Source organism: Podarcis vaucheri, assembly GCF_965113315.1.
Source record: "Podarcis vaucheri genome assembly, chromosome: 2".
Lineage (NCBI taxonomy): Eukaryota > Metazoa > Chordata > Lepidosauria > Squamata > Lacertidae > Podarcis > Podarcis vaucheri.
Window position 1 is genome coordinate 36818994 of NC_138760.1, and position 8930 is coordinate 36827923.

General features: G+C 41.2%; 1 protein-coding gene across 2 annotated transcripts in view; it reads right to left on the minus strand.

The window, feature by feature from the left end:
* The window catches only part of ABCC3 (ATP binding cassette subfamily C member 3), a 74526-nt gene extending 72026 nt beyond the window's left edge, over window positions 1-2500 (minus strand). Inside the window, exons 1-2 of one of the 2 annotated variants that reach the window (XM_082211017.1) lie at window positions 2234-2500; window positions 118-270 (exon numbers count right to left, since the gene is read on the minus strand). The gene's annotated coding sequence lies outside the window, so the exon portion shown is untranslated. Of the gene's footprint in view, window positions 1-117; window positions 275-2233 lie in introns of those variants that run through there. The other variant, XM_082211018.1, reaches the window with a different exon arrangement.
* Window positions 2501-8930: the final 6430 nt, after the last annotated feature.

Genomic DNA, 8930 nt, shown 5'->3' on the forward strand with positions numbered 1-8930 from the left:
CAGGCATGAGAAAATATAAAGGGGGATTCCTGCTCCAGCTGAGCTTTGTTAGAGAGCATCAAGGTATTTCTGTGCTCACGTATGATCCTCTTTTCTTTGGTTATTCTCTGATCCTACCTTCTGGTTTGTGCTTTGGTCCTGACGTGCTCTTCAGTCCTGCTGACTGTTTCCAGTGTCAAGTCTGCCAAGCAGTCACAGAGAAGCACACAAATCTGCAAACATGTTTCCTCTTGCTGTTGATTTTGTTGTCTCTTAAATTCTGTAGAAATTCTGAAATACCACATTGTATGGACAAAAATAGACCCTGGTTAGTCATAACCTGTTAAACAAGAGTTCAAAACAATGTCTTGACAGCTGAATTACATCGCTGAACTTCATGGGATAGGAGGACAGAGCTGACACAAGTTCCAAATGAACTTGAGGCTGTAGGCCAGTGGCCGTAGGCACAGAAAGTAGGACACAGAATTGGAGATTTTTGGACATAAAATCCAATATGGTCTACAAACAAGATGATCTCATGTTTGCTCAGAAGATCACGTACTTTCTTTTTTAAAAAATAGGCTGCATTACTGTTCCATATGCTCACATTAGTATATTGATATATACCAATGTTCAGTCAAATATCCATGCTGAGTGCTAAATTAACCACTCAACTGACACACAATTCTGAAACAGACTTTGATTGGAGAACTGAACAGAGTGTTTTGTTATACAGTAACTGCTATGGCAGGGGTAGGGAGACTTCAAGCCTGTGGACTGAATGAAGCCTCTCTCTTCAGCCCTCAGAACTCTGCTCAGGCCACATCCCTTAATGGGACCTCCAAGGTAGCAAATGATTACCTGAAAAAAAATCCAAGGCAATCAAGCCACATAAAGTAAATGGGCTGTATCCAACGTGCCTTGGCAGTGAGCTCCTGCACAACCAAGTTTCTGTTTAGGTGGAAGCCAGGTATGCTTAATTAGATTTCTACATTGCGACAAGTAGGTGTATTTTTGCTGGTTGCCAGGTGACAGAACTGAAAGCAAATGAGAACAGGCATTTATCTGGTACAATATTTAGATTCTACCTTTCTTCAAAAACACTAAAGGCAGCCTGTGGTAACGTAATAGAAAACCATGTATTCAAAACAATAAAAATCAAAGAAACATCATGTGTATTTGGAGAAAAAAGCCACAACAAACTGGGGGCGGGGGCGGGGGGGGCGGAATCATAGCCCAAAGGCTTTCCTGGAAAGTCAGGCTTGGGCCAGACACCGAAAGGTCATCCATGTGATGGATATTGGGAACTATTCCTAGAAAGTGCTCCACAACTAGGGATTGTATCCAATAAAGTCCCATCACCACAAGGTCTTCTGCTTCCACAGTGGGGTTTTCTCTAGCTCACCTCAACAAACATTCTCCTTGCTCCTTCCAAATCAGTTTTGGGGGCTTCCCCAACCCTCTGGAGCAGATTTGGGGGGCACACTGTGAGTGGAGGGGGGGGAGTGTTGTTGCACAGGTGGAAGTCCTTGAACTAAGGGTATGACTTTGTTAGATGCAGCTTACAGCGCTGCAGCTGAAAAGTCTATCCCATCTTCCCACTGTACTTTGGGTGGCAGAATAGCCAGCTTCCTCCTTTCTTCTTCTGTTAGATCACAAACACAACGAACCCATCTGTTCATGGAAGGGAATATGGGATCTAACCCCTACCCAAGGTAAATTCAGTTGTACCTCCTAGCCAGCAAAACTGGAAGTCCATGTTAAACAATGACAAATAAATTGATTTGTCATTGTTTAACATGGACTTCCAATTTCTTGTACATTAATTTCGGAGCCATTATCTCTTACTTATTTTTCTACTTACAGTTTTGGGAGGATGGGAGGAGAGAATGAGAAAACAACAATGAATTAGCACTTAAAGCTATCCTGAAAACAGGTTTGGACTTCCACTTCACTGGCATAACAATATATACACAGCTAATAAGTTTCTAAAGGAAGATTTTGGAATAGGTTTTAACCATGGACTCTTCAGTGAATTATTGTCTTTGCAGAAACCAGAGGGTGAAATTCCCCACAAAGTCAACACCCATGGTTTTAATCTAGAACAAACTAAGACAGCACTTGCCAACCTGACACTCTTCAGATGTTTTAGTCCAAAGCACTTGGAGGGCAACAAGTTGAGGAAGGCTGTCTTAAGGCAATCGCAGTGCTCATCTCAGTTACTTGTCCCCCTCTAATTTCATTTCATACAGACCTTTAGGTGTGTCCATTAAAAATGGTGCATTATTTTGATGACTATGTTGTGGACACAGCACTGGGCCTGCAGGCACTGAATATATTGTTACATCCAATTTTGCCCATAAAACGCTGCAGACTGCCGGGAACAGTGCACGATTGGGCTCCACCACTCAAAGGAACATCTGTTGCAAAAGGACCTCAACAAACAAAACATCTGTCAGTCATGTGCATGCCTCCTGCTAGGTAAAACTCAAAATTTACATTTACATTAAATGTCATTAGCGCAGAAACTTCCTATGATGCCATTATCCTTACAAAATGCTTCCCCTTCCCTCTGCCCTGCCCCTAGTTTTCAAAACTGGACTGAAGAACAACAGACACCGTAAAGGAGCAAGATGAATTCTAAATACTTTCTTAGGACTGCATCTAATAGGCCATTAGTTGCCACAGCACTGACAAAAATAAATTTGGCTGTTATGAAACCTCTTAAAGATGTTTGATCCAGAAGAGGCCATTTAAAAGAAGCTGCTTATAAAGGCAGAACATCTCCAAAAGACACACAACCATTTATCTCTGTTTTTGTTTTGTTTTTTTGTTTCCTGAGTTGTAACACTGCTTCCTGTAGTTTTTTTCCCTTTTAATCTAAATTAATTTAGACTGGCTATGCCATATAGAGGTATCCAGCTTTCAAATGTCGTATTGGAATGCTTTCCTTATTTATATTCAATGTAAATGTACACTGCTTTAATAATAATGGCCCACCATTTACCTGTTTTAGGTGCATTTAATAGAAAACAGTGCTAACCAACACAGCCTAACACAAATGCACAAAAGTAGCTGGGTACATACTGTTCTCTTGGGTGTACGGCTGCGTTCAGTTCATGCTCCTGATGTGCACAGAAAATCAGAAGAAACTCCAACATGATAACTGAATTGGATACATTGGAGGTCCATAAGTGAGCAATCTCTCAGGTTACAATATAGTTCACTTTGACTCCAGTGTATGACAGAGGCACGCCAGTCTAGTTGGATCACTGCTATAATGGACTGGCCAATGTTCTGTCTAGCTCTTCATTCTGCTTTTGCCACTAATCTAAAGAGTAATCACTTCAAAGGAAACATAAATAAATTAGATGTTCTTCAGTGACAATCTGAGATTGAGAAATCCCTCCTACCAACCATTTTGTTCAATCAGTGGGCAAATTTCAGTAGGTTTGGTCTATTTCCCACCCTCAAAGATCAATAGTTAATTCACATTGGATGGAAGCATATTTCCTTCCATTTTAAAAAAGTACTTTTGTTAATTTGGCTCATTGACTCCCAAGTTTGGAGAAAGACCAAGTTCATTTTCTTCCTGCCTGTCATCACATTCAAATGATTCTATTATACATCTATCTAGTCAGGCATTGCTTTTCTAAGCTAAAATTTGCATAACTCTAATTCTAAGATATTAGGGCCTTTGCTTATTAGCACTAGGACTTAATGGTTCCTTTTATTAAAAGCATGCCTTCCATTTTCATTATTAAAAAGCTGCTTTGGAGGCTGCTCTGACATCTTGTGATATATTTCTTTAAATATATACTTACAGCATAAACATTCAGTGAAACAGACTATTAAATATATTGTTAATTAGACATATCATCAATTGTGCACATGTGGGTGATGACAGACAGCGTCAATCTAATTCACTTGACATAGATATTGGCTGACACCTCCAGCTCCTTGTTGGTCTTAATTTTAGAATCTGTGCATGAAGTGGAAGGGAACACTTTTCCAAGCTAAGCACTCACTTCTTAACCTAATGGATATTTGCTGAAGACTAAATAATAATAATAATACAGTAACAACCCTGGGCCACAAGATCACTCATTATGAAAGCCAGAATGCTGTATTATAAAAATGTAAAGGGACCCCTGACCATTAGGTCCAGTCGTGACTGACTCTGGGGTTGCGGCGCTCATCTCACTTTATTGGCCGAGGGAGCCAATAAATGGCCAATAATGGGTCATGTGGCCAGCATAACTAATCCGCTTCTGGAGAACCAGAGCAGCGCACGGAAATGCCGTTTACCTTCCCGCCAGAGCAGTACCTATTTATCTACTTGCACTTTGACGTGCTTTCAAACTGCTAGGTGGGCAGGAGCAGGGACTGAGCAATGGGAGCTCATCCCATCACGGGGATTCGAACCGCCGACCTTCTGATCAGCAAGTCCTAGGCTCTGTGGTTTAACCCACAGCGCCACCTGCGTCCCATGCTGTATTATAGAAATGGAAATATAAGCTATGCTTAAGTATGAATGACTGGAGCACACTCTAGGAACAATCAAAGGCACTGTATATAGCAAGAGAGACCTTCAAAAGAATGGTTAAGAATGTGGAACATTTTCCTGGAAGTATCATCACCATCATTTATTATTTATAAAGTGTCTAATAGGCACTAGGTGCTGTATAGAATTCGTAGCCAACACAGAGACCCCTCACAAAGGCTCGTTACACGAAAAGCATGGAACACAAGAATGAAAGAAGAGGGGAGTTTGTGCTAGCCAATGTTGCTGCCTACTCTCGCCTCTTTGTTCACATTCCCCTCATCCCTTCCAGCCTCATCTCTTTCTCACATTGCAGTCATCATCAGAGTGTCACGCACCTAGTGGTAAACTAGTGCATTCATTATTATTATTATTATAAAAATGTTTATTTCCCTATGCCATCAGTATAAAGTAATTGCAAAATATCCCATAAACTATAACCTGATTCATATTTTTTTTTTTTTTTACAATCAAGTGGTGTATAAATTTTATGAACCAAATAAAGAAACTATACACAGGGAATGTCTTATCAGTGCTTATCAATATCTTCCTACCTTTTACAGCACAACTCAATAAAATGTTAATATTAGCAGGTACCAAGTAGCTGTCACTTGGTACAGACATTGCCTGTTAGCTGTGTCTGCATTACATTCTTGATAATATATATACCAATTGGGGTGTGTGTGTGTGTGTGGGCACAAGTTGCATGTTGTTGTGTGTCAGTGCAGAATGACTCTGTAAGTACAGAACTGGATTGCAGCTCATGGCTGTGTGGCGGGTCTGGGTGTGAAATTATGGTTCCCATCATCTTCATCATCTTTTTATTTTCATTTAAATTGTACCGATTCTGTACATGTTTACTCAGAAGTAAATCCCATTGGATTCAACATGGCTTTTTCCCAAATGAATGTGTGCACTATTTCAGCCTTAAGAGTGTTTAAAGGGCATATAAACATTTTTTTTAAAAAAAATTTTTACAACGATGTTGTAAGGTAGATCAGTTTTATCAGGCCACATTGCAGATTATGTCAGCGTGCTAAGATTTGTCTAGCTCACCTTCTATGCCAGAGCTAAGCATTTGAACTTGGGGCTTCCTGGTTCACAATTTAGTGTTTTCCTGTGCATGCCTACTCATAATAATAATAATAATGGAAGTTTTTAATGTTTGATGTTTTATCATGCTTTAAATATTCTGTTGGGAGCTGCCCAGAGTGGCTGGGGAAGCCCGGCTAGGTGGGCAGAGTATAAGTAATAAATTATGATTATTATACTCAGAAGTAAATATTATTACACTCAATGGGGCATATTCCCAGATAAGTATGTATAGCATTGGTAATCTTAATTCACTATGCTATAGTAGCATGCTGTTAGTAACTGTGGCCCTCTTTTGTAATCAAACATCTGCTGAATGTTTATACTATCTAAACTTATCTAAATCCCGAGTGCACAAAGATACCCCCCCCTTTTTTTTTGGAGATGAGATTCCTAATTTTTTGTTGGCATCCATTTCCCTTTTATGGTGCAGCCTTAGCCGAGTCACCATTGCATATCATAAACAACCCCTCACCCATCCTAGTTCCGTCTGCCGCTTTTAGAATACGCTGGCCATTCTTCCATCTACTCTCAGGCCAATGGATCCGCTGTGGACAGGGGTCTTCAAATGTTGGTGGCTCATTAGGTAAAGACAAACAAGCTTGGGGTAAATCTACCCCGCCCTGCATTTGCCTCCTGGAGAGCAAAAAGAAAAAAAAGAAGAAGAAAAAGAATGTCAGGGAGCTCCCTGCTAAGTATTCTAGGTCAAAAGTTGTTTCAACTGCTGGCGGGTGTTCCCACTTCCACGCCCAGGAATACACCTGGTGATACACCTAACAGCATATTTAAGTCTTGTGAGGCAAAGGTGAAGCAAAGTTGGACTGATGCAACTAACAAAGGAAAAAAAATATATACTGGTTGGACAGCTCCAGAAAGCTGTTTTTTTATTTTTATTCACCAGAAGAATGGAGGATTCCGGCAATGAAGCCAGAGCTACTATAACCAATCTGGCATATTTCCTTTTCTACCTTGGCTTGTTGGGGAAATGCTATTTATTTATTTATTTAGTTTCATGAAACATATACACAGCTTAAAAAATAAAAAATCCTCACTGTGGTGTGTGTGTGTGTGTGTGTGTGTGTATGTATGCATGCATATATATATATGTGTGTGTGTGTGTGTGTGTGTGTGTGTACAGTGGTACCTCGGGTTAAGTACTTAATTCGTTCCGGAGGTCTGTTCTTAACCTGAAATTGTTCTTAACCTGAAGCACCCACTTTAGCTAATGGGGCCTCCAGCTGCCATCGCTGCACGATTTCTGTTCTCATCCTGAAGCAAAGTTCTTAACCTGAGGTACTATTTCTGGGATAGCGGAGTCTGCAACCTGAAGCGTATGTAACCTGAAGCGTATGTAACCCGAGGTACCAGTGTGTGTGTGTGTGTGTGTGTGTGTGTGTATATATATATATATATATATCCGATAATACAGGAAAATCGACAAAAATTTACAGCCCTTCTTTAAAACATAAAAAGAAGTTAAAATACTAAACCAGATTAAATTTACTTCAGCTTTCTAAACAACTGGGTAGGCTTCTCTAAACAAGAATGATTTCAGCAGGAGATATTATGGGAAGAATCCGTCTCTTGCTGTTCCTGTCTTCCTCAGAGGACATCTTCTAAACAATATTGATTGAAACTGAGGTGTGTTTGTTTTGTATAAAACCTGTGTGCCCTGAGAGAAGGATAAGACCAGGGCAGGCAGCACATAACTGCCAGCTTCCGGCAAAACCATCAATGGCCTGAGAGAACAGTTGGAGCAGACTCAGCCCTGCTTTTATTGGGGCTGATTTAAAAAAAACAACAACAGCTGTGTGACCTGAGGGAAGGCAGAAAAAGCAGAAGCCAGGAAGCCCAGGACAAGGAACAACCTAGGCCCAGGGTACCTTTGAACTCATATGTCCCAGTTCAATAACTGGGATAATCTTTCAATAAATGATAACGTTAATAATGATACCTTTATTGTCAATGTACAACCTGTGTACAATGAAATTAACCAAGCCTCTGAGGAAAAATCTCTGGTTGTCTCCCTGAAAACTTTTTTTTTTTTATGCTACAAGGCGTATGCAGAAGAGAAATTTCTTCCTGTGATAGGTGAGCTATGTTTTCAGTTTTTATGAATGTGTGTGCATGTGCAGTGGCGTAGCGTGGGGGGTGCAGGGGGGCCGGCCGCACCGGGCGCAACATCTGGGGGTTAGGGTTAGGGGGCGCAAATTACTTGCCTTGCCCCGGGTGCTGACAACCCATGCTACGCCACTGTGTGTGTGTGTGTGTGTGTGTGTGTATATATATATATATATATATATATATATATATATATATATGCAGGTTTTGGTGTCTTCGGGTGTCTTCCCGTGTAAGAGTCGGGGTGTCTGTGCGACGTTTCGACGAGGTCTCACTCGTCATCTTCAGGCTGGTGCTTTTGGCTTCTTGTTACTGGAACAGAAGCCAAAAGCACCAGCCTGAAGATGACGAGTGAGACCTCGTCGAAACGTCGCACAGACACCCCGACTCTTACACGGGAAGACACCCGAAGACACCAAAACCTGCATTCCTGTACCCGTGAAAATCTACGAAAGCAAATATCTCACCTCTACGGGGAGGAAACCTTCCACTGAAGATGACGAGTGAGACCTCGTCGAAACGTCGCACAGACACCCCGACTCTTACACGGGAAGACACCCGAAGACACCAAAACCTGCATATATATATATATATAGTTAGGGTCATATACCTATCAGCTCCTGAAGAGCAAGCACATCAGTAAGCCTGAGAGAACACTTCTTATTCTATATTTTGGACTATTTGTTTGTCGTACTATTCTAAAATGGTTAGCTGCCTTGTGTGCCTTTGCCGAAAGATAGTATATACGACTGCAACAAACAAACAATCTCCCTCAAATAGAAAGATCATAATAACCCAAATGTGTCAATGGCGGCAAGCAGGAAGGAAAAAGAACAGGACATTTCAGTGTGAACTTGCTTGTTCCCTTCCCCACAGGCAACGGACTGGACTGGACTAGCCTGCAATCATTTGTTAATACAGTGGTACCTCGGGTTAAGTACTTAATTCGTTCCGGAGGTCTGTTCTTAACCTGAAACTGTTCTTAACCTGAAGCACCACTTTAGCTAATGGGGCCTTCTGTTGTCGCCACGATTTCTGTTCTCATCCTGAAGCAAAGTTCTTAACCCGAGGTACTATTTCTAGGTTAGCGGAGTCTGTAACCTGAAGTGTATGTAACCCGAGGTACCACTGGAACATTCCAGGGGCCACCTACAAGCGCTGGATGGCAACAGAGACAAAAATGGGTGGAGAATTA